The following is a 16,463-nucleotide window of genomic DNA, read 5'->3' as shown; positions in this document are numbered from 1 at the left end:
TCCAATATCAGCCCGAGGCCATCTAATATACATACATCAATTATTACAAAACATGTGTACAAAGACCGATTATTAGCAGGTTTCTTTTTTCTGCACAGTCGCTTCCTTCATATTCCGCAAAAGACCAAACATTTAGGCGGACTATTGTGAAAATATTTTTAGCATTTGTACCTTTAAACTACTGTAGAACTTAGTTTGATATTTTAAAACAACGCCATTAATACTTCATATTTTAACTCATGTAAACTAATAAAAAGAAACTTGAATTTCAGAGTGTTTTAAAAAATTATTTTCAAAATAAAGGTTATATGAGCTTTTTAAGCGTTCATTCATTAAAGAGATCTGTGTGAAAAATCACGTAACCGGATATTCATTCTTTCTAAGTAGTCAATTTGTTAACTTTCCTATCAATCTATAGCGAGTGCATGTCCCCGGCGCGAAGCGCTGGCAAGAAAAGCGAGCTCTAAAAACTAGTGCGAGAATAGAAACAAAACCAAACTACCAACTTCTTAAGAGCTTAATGGTCAAAACATTAACCATCAGCTCAAACTAAATTTTTTAGATATGATTTGTTAAGCTGTAAACTTTATTTTTTTTAATTGAAAAAATCCATATATTTTATCATTTTAAATGTGTGATTTTCCTTACTTTTTTTTAAACATATATAGCTTTTCTTCTGAAGGAGATTAAAGTAGTCTAAAAATGGCCACGACCATCGACCCCTCTTAAATTTATTCATAATTTATGTAGTATTCAAAACGCGTTATGACGTTAATTCTGCTTATACCACATGGTAATGTTTATCGTGTGTTTTTGATCATTGAATGTCGTATATTTCCAATGCAAACATAACGAAAAATGTAAAAATAATGTAAACATTTAATTACTTGTTACAAAACTTTTTACAGAATTAAATACAAATTATCCAAGATAATTTTACATATGAAGTTGCGTATAAATATTGCTGAAAGTGTGTAAATTGCATACGTCGCACTGTTAATTGCAAAGATTTTAAATGTTAAGACTATAGCCGTACAATATTAATCATATTTTGTTTTGTTTAGAGTTACACATAAGCAGTTTTACCTAGTTCACATCGGTAACCTTGATATCCAGGTTTACAGCCCTGACAGGTGCCCGTCTCTATGTGACAGTACTGACAGTTAACGTCTGGACAGGGGAGGCTATTGTTTGACCCGTAACATCCGGTAGCAGGACAACCTTTGACATGAATAAGATACTTAAGGTTTTTGAAAATATGCATCATGCGATAAAGCAATTTATTTTTAAATGGTTTATATCAGATTTCAATGTACAACCGTGTTGGTTTATAATGGACAGTTACATAAAACAGTCTTTGGTTACTTTAATCCACAGCTTGTTTAGTTTTTTTTTTTTTAATGGCAATTTGATTCATATCGTGCGAGGAAAATTAGAAACACTTTTCAACAAACAAAAGACCATATGTCATCAGTCTGTAAATGTTTATTTATATATCACGGTATGTACCTTATTTTTTCTGATCATAATTTTGAAGGTGTTATAACTTTACACTACACTCACTCATTTTTCATTTATACATCACGCAATGTACCTTAACTAATTCTGATCATAATTTGAAGGCGGTATAACATTACACCCACCGTACACCTCCACTTCACAGAGTTCAATTAAGACAGTAGCAGAGTAGTCTTCAGGATAGGTAACTCCTAATAGTCTCTCGTTGTAGTATATGACGTACTGTCCATGTACAGGACAGGTGGTGGTGAAGACAGCAGGTATGGTGGCCCGTGTGAAGTTGTCGTCCTTGTAACACAGTGTTCCCTGTATTCTGTCTGTTGTATTGGAGACGTACACGGAGAATCCAAGGAATAAGTTAGTGATCCAATTAGAAAGACCTGCATAAAATGCTAATCGATTATTGATGGACGAACATAACAATGTAGCTAGAGAAACAAAGTTTAACAAACGTATAGTGTTAAAGACAACTTATCATGTTTTTTTTCTGTAAAAAAGGGTACACAGCATTGTGTTTGTTGTACTTTTTAAACATTGTAAAAAAAATAAAGAGTTTGCAGTAAAATTAGCTTACTATTTTTCCCATATATAAATCGTGTTGGATTTGCTTGTTTAGCTTAAAAAACAAACATACGATGAACGGTATATCATACATTCTGTTTTACTGTAGTCTGTCTATTGTGTTGAGTACGTACAAAGTAATCGCACACAGCACTGTTGACATTAAATGAATTTGCAGTAAACATCAAAAATAATATTTATTTCTTCTTTTAGATTTTTTAAATTAATAAAGCTTGATAATTATTGAAGTTCCTAAATCGCATTTGTTGTATTATAGACGTGCATCATATGTCTATATTTTTTACCTTACATATAGGAGGCAGACATAAAATTAAAATTACTAATATGAAATGAATTGCTTATAAAAAGCAGATAAACGTTTTAATCACACAATTTAATCTCAGTTCTTAACATCCATCAACTCATATTGAGTATTCACGAGTTGGTCATAAAGAAGTCTTTCGTCCTTAAGGATTACGTTTACTCAGGGTTTGAGATTTAAAAAAATATTTTTACAAAGTTCAATATCTGAAGTCCAAAGTTGTTTTAAACACACAAAATAACAACGTTATTAACAAATATCGATATTCATTTCCATGATTTGTTTATTTGAGGAAGATATGCTCCGACAAAGGTAGATTAAAATTGAAACAGAGGAAATTCGGACTAAATTTTTCATTTTCTTTTTTTCTCTTAAAAACTTTCTGTTGCTGTGGAATTGCAAAAGTTAAGTTTATATGTGTTTTTTCATATCATTTTACATATTTTATGGTTGTATTTACTCGTCTATAAATTTATATCACTGGCTGGCACGCGATTGGAAAAATCTTTAAAATACATAAAATCGATTCAATATAAAATATCTCGAAATTTTGATCATTGACCTTATATAATGTTAATGACAAAATAATACAGACAATAAAAACAGTTTTAGGCAATCAATGGTTTGGAGCTCCTATTAGTCAATTTTTTGTAAAACTCGATTTAAAATAGGTACAATTTTGAAAATTGATAGAGGAAATTCGGACTTAATTAAACTTAAAATATGAGCTTTAAATGATTCATTCAAATATAAAATTAGTAAAACTATTCGTATTTTATCATTTCCCAACCTACAAATTGTTTTATTATTTTTAATGATTAAAAAATAAAGAAAACCTTGAAAATGGTGGACAATTTTGACAAATTTTGACAATTTTTTCAAAAAACATTTAGAGGTCACTAGCAAAAAAAGTAGGTCATTGACCTAGTTATTTGAAAGTGAAAAATAGCACCACAATAGTGAGGCTACAATAAACAATAAGTAGTTTTTCGTTCCTATTAGTGGATTTTTTTTCGCCCCTGAGTAAACGTAATCCTTAAGAAGCTTTTAATTCAAGAAAAAACAGTTTGTATTCATTATCATACCTTTAGTGACTCATACAAAGCTCACCAGAGCAGTGCATGTCCTTTATCGTGCTAACACCTACTGCGACACTGGTTCTATTATTCGTTGCATTGTCATAGTATGGATTTTTTTGTTAGGATTCTAACACACTATTATCTCTAGGTAAAACTGCACTTTCAAAGATATCTGCGCAGAAATGTTCTGTAGATATAGCTTATTTCATGAAAAGTTAAATAATATTCATTTACATGTAGGCCTAACAGAAAGAAATTCCTGATACATTTCATAGACATTAACTGCTTACAAATAGCAGATGTTTAAACACAGTTTAGATTTCAATTGTTCAACATTCATCAAATGATACTGAGTATTAACACCTTTCTAAAAAAAAAAGGGAGTGTACCCAAGGAGAACGTTCTGTTCACATTGTCAACCATTTCTTCACACCGCGGCTTACAAGAGAAGTGAGGGTCCATTATCGTGCTAGCACCTACCGTGACACTGGGCATATCTAACGTTAAATGGTTACGGTATTGATCTATTTCTATTGAAGTAGTTATAACAAGTGGATTTCAGGTTTAAGCATTTTGCATTACTGATCATTTTAATATTGGTGTGATATAGTGTCGTAATAATCAGATGTTTATCAGACGTATATATATAGTAATATAAATTTACATCATTCAACATTTCATAAAATACACAATGTGCTTGAATTTTTATTTTATTTTAATGTTGATATTTTTAACAATAATCTTTAACAAAAATTCATCATCTTGTTGGACGGAGAGTTGAACTTTTGTTAAGGTTGTGAAGATGTCCTTCTAGAGGTTAAATTACATGGAAAGAATTTAGGGAAGATAAGTTTAACACACTTTGGGTTTTATATGATAGTGTTTCATACGTGAAACGTACTGATGTACCGTCGTATTTTATTTCAGAACACAATATTCTGATAGACTATTATAAGAATTTGGGTGATATGTGGGGGCTAAACACTAAATGTTTCGATACATCTATAGTCAAAACATAAAGGCTAAACACTTAATGTGTCGACACAGCTACAGTCGCAGGATATTTATATCTTACTGGACTCTTAGTAAATGTGACTATACCCCATGGTTTATTGTCCGTCCTGAAGTAGATGGTGATGTGGTGTATGCTGTGGATTGTGGTCAGGTTCACCCACCAGGTGGCAGTTTGTCTCCAATTTGAAACAGCACATTGACCTCCCCACCCACTCAGGTCTGATTTACGTCCGTCTACAGCGTTACTGGCGTCATATCTGTCGTTATCTCCTCCTATATAAACGAATGGGTACTGTTGGTATGCTGGTTTGTTGAGGGCGACATTAACTGTTTCGAGGGAAAAAAACACCTTGTTAAACAATGTTAAGCTACAGTTCGTTAAAAAAAGAGAAATGTATATTAAAATGGAAAATGTATTGTCTCTAAGTCATTACATTTCTATTTTAAATTTCTACTTATTACAATCATATGTATAACAACATCATTCAAAGGTACAATAAAAACCGGACGATTTTGATAAAAAGATATATGCATCCAGATTTTTTGTTCGTTTCGTCGCTTTTTTGCGGACATTAATTTTTTCTGTAATTTACATTGTACACAATGACTGCATCGTGTATTGTTTTATATCATCAGTATCTTAATTAATGAAAGTTTTCGAGTTGATCACGTGCTGTGCATGATTTATTTTAAAAAATACGTCTGAATTATCGGCACGATAATAAGCCGTCATTTTATTTTTATATGTTAAAATATCACCCACTATAACAAGCTGTTGATCCTCTGTAGATTCATGTCATGTTTTACTATGAACTAGAATGTTTGAAGTGAAATACAACCCAATGTAACGTCATGCATATTCTTAATTAACACGTAACATTGAAAACAAATATAAATTAATAATGCGGTTAAAAAAACTTATTACCGCATGTAACAAATTATAAGGAGGTCAAGCGTCATAGTTCAAACTTACTGGCCGTGTAACAATGAGATTTTCTTTTCTTATTGACAATCTAAGCGCTTTGTTTTCTATTAGGAAATGTTGACATAGTACAGTATTATAATAAAACTCTCGTTTCATTTTTCCGATATCATGATCCTTGAACGTGTATTTAGATACAGTAATCAGAGAAAATATCCGTTACTTTAAAAAAAAAAAACAAAAAAAAAAACTTTATTTAATCTGTTGAGTCGAACGAACGAAAAATGTTCTTTCTGAATATCAAACGTCCACCACCTATAAAAGATAAGGCCAATTTTATTTATTAACAAATTAAATGTTAACTTAAAAAAGAACTGTCTCACTGAAACCGTTAGCAAAGACAAACACTCCGACACAAACAAACACTCCATACATCTTTGTGACGAGCCTGGACATCATAAAATAATACAGGAAACACACCCGACTCTTGAATTCTGTTTATAGTTTCACGTAGACATTCGTTAAACAGGGTGCCGTAGAAAACGGTCTTTACCCCCGAAATTATCAAAGTTTACTTATTTCAAGTTTGCTTCGGGATGTTATAATATTATCACTCATTTCCTCGTTTAAAAATGAATGTTCATTGTATGTACGTAATTTTTGTCGCTTTTTGAATTGAAATTACATCACGGAGATATCATTTCTAGCATGTTCCTGGTTATCGACACGGCGGTATTATCACAGATATATCACTTGGAATACAATGTTAAATATAACTATGTCCTATTGAACGTTTTTCTGTTATTGTAATTAGTATATATAACAGAGAGAATAGGGACAATGTAGACAGTTTTAAAATTTGGTGTTAAGCAATATAGAAGACGATGTAGACAAGGTAATACAAAAATGGTGAAGTGATGCAAATTACAAACTGTAGACAATTTCAATATGGTATACCTTAAATGTATCTATTTATGTCACTGTGTGTCTTTAATTGCTTGTATTAATTTTCAAAGTCAATTGCGGACTACTTATAATTATTTTCCGGTGTGTACCTCTAAATGGCTCGATTGTCATGACCATTTTTTTTTTACTCTATTGATCTTCTTAAAAGAAGAGCTCTTTATCAAATTATAAGAAAACATTTACAAAATATATAATTGTTTCTTTATTAATTTATTGTACATAATTTAACAATTGATATTTAAAAATTTGAGAAAGTTGTTTTTGTTAAATTGTTGACCATCTCGTCCTCCATTATTAGAAATTTTCCTATCGTTTATATAAATATAAAAAAATGACAATCACATAACAAACTACCTCAAAATCTCGACATCTCGAAAATACAATTTCAAAGCAGAGCAACACCGGCCTCTAAAAGGATAGAAAAGAGATCATGTGGCTAGGAGGAGTTATCATCCCCCGTTGACCAACATAAAAAAAATGTTGTATCGACCAAAAACATACAAAAAGATGACTTCAATCGAGATTGTGGATAGTCCTGGCTTATCAAATCGTTTGTCTATTGACTGCTTCGACTTAGAAACTGTTTATACGAAGAGGATGCCATTGCGTATCGAATAGGGTCTGTAAGTCTAGTTTGGTTTCACTTTCGTTTTACAACTTCTGGGTACATCAGCGCTCGTAGTAACGATAAGGTATACAGCGATAGGGTACAAACATCGTACCAGCTCTAACCAAACTTGGAGTTTGTTAAGATTTCCACCCGATGCCAAAGAACGGAAGGAATGTATAGAACTATGCAGGTAGGTAATAAAATTGTTATAGTCATTAGATTAGAATGTTTATGTCACTGAATCTGCAATGTTTATTTAGAGGTCATAGAGAGAATATATACTCGAAAGTTCTTTGCATATATTAATTTATATTCAGGGAACATTTTTCTACAAATCTCTAGCAGCTTTATTTTGACTGATTTTATAGCACCGACATAATAATATTTGTTAAAATTCTGGTCCTGTTTTCGTTATGTCATGTACCCCCTCACCCATTTTTGTCAACAACACAAATGATAAAAATCATATACCATTGAAAATCATGAGAGGTTCTTTTAATCACATGTTTTATCACATCTTCTGTTAAACCTCAATCTTTTCTGTACAAATTATAATTGTGAGCCGCACAACACATTTACTGCAAAGCCGTCAACTACTTATGCATGGATAAACGGTCCTTAAAGATAACAAATACCGGTAACCTTTCCATGTCCATGCATTTTTCTATCCTTGAAGATAACAAATAGCCATTTCATTTTCATATATATTTTATTCGAATCATGAAAAAAAAAAAACATCATAAAATGCTTTACATTTACAACACCACACTTTTCAACTAAATTATATTTGTTCGTTTTTCATTCTGGATCACCCCAGGAAAATAAAGCATTAGTTAAATTTATGAAATAGGCCTTGTACCAACCCCCACCCTCTGAATATATTTTTGGATCCGTGCATGAAAAGAAGATAAAAATCTTGAATTTCTAGATTAAGAACATCAACAAAGAATCACAGTTCAATCTCCAACAATATACTGTATAATGTAAACAACTCCAACAATATAATGTATAATGTAAACAACTCCAACAATATAATGTATAATGTAAACAACTCTAACAATATAATGTATAATGTAAACAACCTCAACAATATAATACATAATGTAAACGACTCCAACAATATAATGTTTAATATAAACAACTCCAACAATATAATGCATAACGTTAACAACTCCAACAATATATAATGTATAATGTAAACAACTCCAACAATATAATGTATAATGTAAACAACTCCAACAATATAATGTAAACAACTCAAACAATATAATGCATAACGTTAACAACTCCAACAATATAATGTAAACAACTCCAACAATATAATGCATACTGTAAACAACTCCAACAATATAATGCATAGTGTAAACAACTCCAACAATATAATGTATAATGTAAACAACTCTAACAATATAATGTAAAATGTAAACAACTCCAACAATATAATACATACTGTAAACAACTCCAACAATATAATGCATAGTGTAAACAACTCCAACAATATAATGTATAATGTAAACAACTCTAACAATATACTGTATAATGTAAACACCTTCAAAAATATAATGCATAATGTAAACAACTCCAACAATATAATGCATAATGTAAACAACTCCAACAATATAATGTATAATGTAAACAACTCCAACAATATAATGTAAACAACTCCAAAAATATAATGTAAACAACTCCAACAATATAATGCATAATGTAAACAACTCCAACAATATAATGCATAATGTAAACAACTCCAACAATATAATGTATAATGTAAACAACTCCAACAATATAATGTAAACAACTCCAAAAATATAATGTAAACAACTCCAACAATATAATGCATAATGTAAACAACTCCAACAATATAATGCATAATGTAAACAACTCCAACAATATAATGTATAATGTAAACAACTCCAACAATATAATGTAAACAACTCCAAAAATATAATGTAAACAACTCCAACAATATAATGCATAATGTAAACAACTCCAACAATATAATGCATAATGTAAACAACTCCAACAATATAATGCATAATGTTAACAACTCCAACAATATAATGCATAATGTAAACAACTCCAACAATATAATGTAAACAACTCCAACAATATAATGTAAACAACTCCAAAAATATAATGTAAACAACTCCAACAATATAATGCATAGTGTTAACAACTCCAACAATATAATGCATAACGTAAACAACTTCAAAAATATAATGCATAATGTAAACAACTCCAACAATATAATGCATAATGCAGAGAATGCAGAACTGTTACAAATAAACTCCACAGAAGAGCAACCTATGAAGCGTCCTATTTGTACCAGCTGGTTATGCTAAAATGATCTGTCATCATCTGTTAGTTTCCTTGTGAGTGCTCTAAACATGTTTATTCACTTTTTTGTTATAAAGAATCGTTACAGCTGAATTTGAGGGTGCTGACTGCGGGTGTTTCAGCCAACTGCACTTGACATTCGTTTTACTTGCTCGTTTGTACCTAGAATAAACAATAATACATGTCAGTTATGTTTGTTGATTAATATAGACAATAAGAATTATAATTTCTCAAACAACAAGTTTTCTTTCTTTCCCCAAATAACAATGCTGCAGCCACATGGTGGCTTCTAAACTGTCCCATAAGGCACTGAAATGTGAAAATTTTCACAATGCCGTTGTCTTCAGCATCCAAAAGTATCTACAATAGTTACATCATACGATTATACAGGCATTTGATAAAACTTCCTTCCATAATCTTACCTCCAAGGCAAATAAACAAAATTCATATCAACGATCTTCAATTTAGTATCAACGATCTTCAATTTAGACAGATACCTGGAGGCATGTACAACAATAATGTACCTGTACTTTGTACAATGTTTCTTTCATCGATGCCTGTACACACGCTATTATGACATGTAATTCGTCCATAACAAACCGAAGCACTCGACCGCTTTCTACCGCTGCCTAGGTTTTGCTAGTTCACTTCGTGTGTCCCTCCACAAACTTCGTCCAGTATAAAATCGATAACGCCATTGTGTAGCGATATCTCGGCAGTCACGTGACGAGACTTATAAACCCTATTAACTCTATATGCGTGTGGTGAAGGTATATTGCTACAATGCTGTCATCATGAAAGTTGACAAAGATGCAAATAGTATAGAATGCAGGTTGCATGATACATGATTGAAAAATTAATAAAAGTTAGGTTCTATCTTCACTACTGTAACACAATAAAAATCCCTAGACTATCAAAAAATCCTTGGGAAACTCCAAGTGGCACTGATAACACCCTTAAAGACAAAGACCCTGAGGTCGGCACTAAGATTTCAAAATGCGTGATATCTGCAAGTAGGTGTTTTGTTTAAGATCTTTGAATCAATTAAATCATTATCAGGTGTTTAGTAAATTCAACAAATATTTTGCAAAAACCTCGACATGCTACGTTTTAAACTGTCACGCATTTTAAAGTAATGATTTTGAATATTTTACACCCGCTATAAAGGAGAAGGGGTATACTGTTTTTTCCTTGAGTGTCTGTCTGTCCTTTTGTCTGTCTCTCCGTTTAAAAACTTTCTGTCGCATTATGTCAGCAATTATTCATTGCAGATGCTTGAAATGTTAACACACTATTTGTTTATGCTTGCTATATTGTAGAATTTTTGTACAAATTGGTCGTAATTTTTTTTAGCGTAAAGTTTGCAGATGCTTGAAACTCTAACAAACTATTTGTGTAGGCATGCCATTTTGTGGGATATGTTTTTACACCAATTGGTTGCCAACTTCCTGTTTAGTGAGGACTTTGCTTACCTTGATTAATCACGCCAGAGCGGGGGTATTACTAGTGAGCATTGGCTCACAGATATATCGTTTACGCATGTTTCTCAGTATGAAGCATTAGCTAACAGATATCTTGTTTACACATGTTTTTCCATATAAAGCATTGGCTCACAGATATCTTGTTTACACATGTTTCTCCATATGAAGCATTGGCTCACAGATATCTTGTTTACACATGTTTTTCCATATGAAGCATAGGCTTTTGGTATGTACTGATGCGTGTTACAATGTATAGTTTCTTTTGATAGTACGGTTAACACAGGGTTACACTGTGTTAGTTATCGCCCTTGATGTTTCTGTTTTCGTCACTTTGTTTATAACTGTCTCGATCTAGGAAGTAGCAAAATAAAGAGGGACACAGAAAAGGCTTTTTATATTTTAAAAAAAGGAAGTAAAGGCCGAAACTTCATACGAAGAGTATTTACATGTTTGAGTAGATTACAATTGTGTCCCATATTATATCAGCAGAAGGATAAATTAGTTTTCATTATATACTACCTGAACTTATACGTAATGCGTACATAGTGTGTGTGGTAAACTACTTTGCAAAATACTCAATAAAGATAAAAAAAACCTTAAACTTATCTTTTAAATAGGTAGAAGTTAATTAGAATGGAAACGTGTACATAAATGTACTTTTTTAAAATTCCATGAACATTTGGTCAAAAACATTCCACGAATTAGATATGAGATTTAAATGATGGGGCGCTGTAAATAGTCATTACTTGATATTTACAAACCATAATGCATCTTTTGTGCTTTGTTACAGTAGTATGCCTCGTCCAATCAACACATTTCTGTGTTTGCTACCTGCAAATCAGATGGAGGTAATTGACGGTTTCTGTGTTTGCTACCTGCAAATCAGATGGAGGTAATTGACGGTCGATCGTTTATTATAAGAGCGCTCGACTGAAGAAAGAAGTAGATCTAAACAAACATCTCAAGGTTGTTTTGAGAATTCTGGGTATTCGGTTGTACTTATTATTAAGCCTATAATAATGCAAAAGTATTTTACCGACTAAGTGGAATAATGAAAACACATAGAGGCGACGTAGACTTAAACGTTTATTTCTAACGTAAAAACAATCTCGCATGCGCAATCTTTTAGAACTAAAGAGACGAATAAACGACATTTTAGAAAACGGTATCCGCCTGATGAAAAGTGGAGTAACTGGGTTTTTTGAAAACTACACGTGATAATAAATATGTAGTAGGTTGTTGTTGAAACCTCAATTATATTTAATGTAAAGTATTATTTGTGGAATTATCCGTTTTTCAAAGGTTACAAGTGCGAATAAGTCTATGGTAGGTTGGTTCTGAAACATCAAGTGAATCGAATGTAATGATTTATTTCATGCATATCTTCTATTCTTCCATTCAGCATCATGTTTCTTTTTTCTTTCGAACATTCCGTTCTTTGTTCTTCAATGACTTGATTCAGATCGTTTGAAGCAATGTATATATATCCCGCCGGTTAGCACACTGTTTATGAATCGAAAAATGAAGCGTTTATTCATTCACCTACACTTTATGGACAATTGTCATGTTTGTATCATTTATAGACGTTTTAAGCCTACCCCTTTTTAATATGTATTATATTATAAATAAAGTGTCTTGATGGTCGAGGCAATTTTTTTAATACATTGACGTCCTTGAAAAGGAGACCTTTATATTATAATATAGGATGATACCCAAATTGTAATGGTTAAATGCATGCATTTTTCTCTTTTTAGAATAACAGTTTATAGCTATACTATTTATATCTTTAGATTTCAGATAGATCTGATGGTTAATCGGTTGACCACCCAGCCTCCTTAACGGTTTGACTGAATACAACTTCGAAAGATGTTAAACTGTTTGTATGGTTTACGTTTTTATTTACATGTATTACAAAATGGCGTGGCTGTAATTCTAAGAGCATTTACATAGTATTATCCAATTCCTCTCCATTATAAATGTACGCCATTCACGTACTTATTATGGGCAACATAAGCTTCAATCGATATGATGATTCAATATGTTATAATAATATTCATTTGTCTGAGCAATAAAGGAAAAAATGTTCAACTAATCAGCCTAAGGATCACAGTTTTGAGATAGCGAGATACTGTCCTTATTACAAGAACTGCACAGCACAGATGATAAATTAATTTCTTAATTTTACATGCAAAACAGAGCGCAATCATAGTAATGTTATACAAAGCGTTTGATTGATTTATTTACGCGTTGAAAACGTAAAATTATGTTAAAAATACTGTACGAAAAATAATTGTTTTTCTTTAATATCTTATCTTTGCTTTATTTCTATTGTACAATAATCGAAATTTCATTCTCTGAATATATGTATGTATAGACGTGCGGAGAGTCTTTCTGAAGCATAGTCGTCATGTATATGGCATTTCTCTAGTTCTGGCTAGTGGGTTTAACCTTTAGCGCTGTTGATAGAGTGCTCGCATTCCAAAGGACCCGGATTCCAAACTCAGCAGAGGTAATGTTTGTCCCTGTTACATAATCCTTGATGTTTAGTGCATATATTTACAAAAGAACGATTCATGCATTTATATTTAAAGAAAAGAAGTGTTTATAACATTTTTCATATCATGATCACATGGCGAAAATGCCATTTTATATGCACTTAAATACAATGTGAAACGATACTGGTGACAACGCGTAGACAACTACAAGTTAAGATTTATTGTGACATTGACTTAATCCATTCTTCCACTGCCTGCAGCAATAAAAGGGTAATCACAATTTATTGCACGTTTATAATTATAATTTATCGATGTGCCACTTTAACTAAATAACGAATATAAAAATCAAAACATAACCAATGCTGAATGCTACATATGTCTCATTTCTAAATTGCTGCATCATTGTATTTAAAGGGACAATTCTCGTTTAGTATCAGCACATCTATTACCGTAATGCATCTAAAAATAATATCAGAATATGTTTTTGTCATTTTCCGACTGCTGATTTGTATTACAATGTCATACAATGAATTCAGTGGTTTCAAAGTTCATTTGATATATAGTCACTACAATCACTCCCGTCATTGGTGAGGCTCGCCTAGCCATACTGCTGAGGGTACATGTGATGAAGGATGTCTCGAAAAAATGTGTTCTTTTGTTGCTTTAATGCTGGCTGAAAAGAGAAATATAACACTTTGTTTACATACTGGCTTCATTCAAACAATACTTTATAGAAAAAAATACAGTAATACAGTAACAAAACTCATATTTCCGACTCTTTGCAGGATACACAGGATAAAACTTGGCCATTCAGTCAACTGGAATGTGACTGAATGGTAACTGAAATGTGACTGGATGGCATAACTATGCCATTCGGTCACCTTTTCAGACCATTCAGATAACATTCAGTTGACTGAATGGTAGAGCTTCATCCCGTGATATCTCATTAACACTTCAAAATTAAAAAGATGTGAAAAGCTGTCAATGTGACAGCTCACCGGGTTTTCTTTTATGTGAACTGTATCCATAATCCATGTCAACCCGTATCCAATGAAATGGTGTACCCTATGTGCAATATTTTGCCAAAAAATGACTAAGTTCAAAAGCTGGTTTTTTGGGTTGTTTTTTTTTTAATTATCAGAAATCAAAATCCTAGCAATATGCACACCTCTGAGATATGTACAATTGATCTGCAAAAGAACCACTTTCTATCTTAAAAACTGTAGGAGAAGTTATCCGTACAATGAGGGTACCCTTTTGGCAGCCGCCGGCCCGCCATTTTCACCATTTTAATAACCGGATTTTTTCGTTGGAAAACCCGGTCAAAAAAGAAAGAAAAAAGGAAACATACATATTGAAATAGCATTAGCTTTAAAAGAAGAAACATCTTCATACCTGATTAAAATTAAGCATGGACAGTGGTGAAGCAGGTGCTCGTCTCCATACAACAGTACTGACCGTTAACGTCTGAACAAAGAGCAGAACTAGGTCATAATAAAATGTTGGTTAGTTGTTTTTAAGTGGTTAATATTTATTATAAATAAAGAAGAAAAAAAATAATGCTGATAAAGTTAATTTGTACTACAATTAAGTTTTATTGTTCTTACATATGGTAAATCATCTGTCGAGGGGCGTGGATATGGTACCAGAATCTACTACAATGATATTTTGGGTGATTACTTTTTATATGTTTATTGATTTATAAAATAACAAAATCTAAACATTTTCCAGTAAAGAGTTTTTGTGACGATTTGTATAAAAAAAAACTTATACAAATTGAATTTTTTTTTTCAATTTTAAATACATGTAATTAATATATATATTTATTATTATTTCTTTCGAAGACGAGGTCGGGATAGAATTTTTGCGTTTAACGACAATCTTCATGTACTTTTTATTTGTTCAATCTGCAGATAGCTGCATTTTTTTCTCCAAATTTAAGGTAATCATAAATCAATATAATGACTTAAAGGACTAAATAAACCAAAATGTTATATCATAACTAAATGAACAAAAAATATATATTTAGGAGGAATAACAACTTTGAACTGTGAACATCCAAGTTCAAAGTTAAAAAGTATAGGTTGTATTGATGCATGTATCTATTTTATGAGAGACCATTACTAACTTGCCTACAAAAACAGAAATAAATTATAAATCTACGATATGAATAACAATAAAACAGTTATTTTAGTAATATATAGGAATAAGGTTTTATGTTATGCATTCCATGTAAGTCATAATTATATGCATTATTCAGAAAATCAAAAAACTAAATTACACACAAACAAAAAAAAAACAAAAATAAATCCCACAAAAAAATAATCATAATAATTCATGAACACTTACCCACAATGCACTGGGTGTATTATCGCCGGTTGGTTGATGTAAACTTGGAAACACTATACATAACTCAATGATGTGTAGGTTTGAGCAAATGTATTAAATTGAAATCTAATCGAGGTCATTCAGATTTTTGTAGACAAGAAATTGTGAACATTCTGGTATAAACTGAATATTAACGCACTATATTTAATGATAATATGCATTATTTACAAAATTACTTACCCATGATACACTGGGCGTATTGTCCCCGGCTGGTTTATGCGTACTTGGTAATTCCGTACGCAAACTCAATAAAATCGATAACATCCAGTTTTGCGCAAATGTATAAAATTGAAACACTACTCGAGGTCATTGAGACCTTTGAAAACATAAAACGTTCGGCATATACTGAATATTAACGTGTAAGGCTGTATTAGACAACCTAGATCAACCCACACAGAAGAACGATGTCACCACGTACTTGTAAACAAACCACGGCATATGATGTAATAAACACAAACAGGCCTTAGTACCTTTCCATACTAACAAATTAAAGTAAAAGAAAGTTTGGATATTCTTTATGTTATTAATAAATGTGTTAATTATTTGAAAACATATATGATTTCATAATTACTTGTTTATGTTTTGTTTTTTTTTGTTACTGTTTCATTTAATAATATTTTGCACTGAATTGGAACTTACCAATATTTTCAACAATTTCATTACTTTTTTTTATTAAAAAAAATAACTGCTAAATTAAAAGAGCATGTATGTGAACAAACTTACTTTTTTGACAGAAGTATCCTATCCAGCCAGGCCGGCAGCCATAATCA

General features: G+C 31.6%; 1 long non-coding RNA gene across 1 annotated transcript; it reads right to left on the bottom strand.

Annotated features, from left to right (window-relative positions):
• Nucleotides 1–13,375: 13,375 nt before the first annotated feature.
• On the bottom strand, nucleotides 13,376–16,263 carry LOC105321626 (uncharacterized). The gene is made up of 3 exons (XR_010711258.1): nucleotides 14,913–16,263; nucleotides 14,701–14,789; nucleotides 13,376–13,978 (listed from the first exon to the last, which is right to left on the bottom strand). It is a non-coding gene; the product is annotated as an uncharacterized lncRNA (long non-coding RNA).
• Nucleotides 16,264–16,463: the final 200 nt, after the last annotated feature.

Source organism: Magallana gigas, chromosome 1, assembly GCF_963853765.1.
Source record: "Magallana gigas chromosome 1, xbMagGiga1.1, whole genome shotgun sequence".
Lineage (NCBI taxonomy): Eukaryota > Metazoa > Mollusca > Bivalvia > Ostreida > Ostreidae > Magallana > Magallana gigas.
The sequence above is the reverse complement of the archived record's forward strand: the minus strand, read 5'-3'. Positions and strand labels throughout refer to the sequence as shown.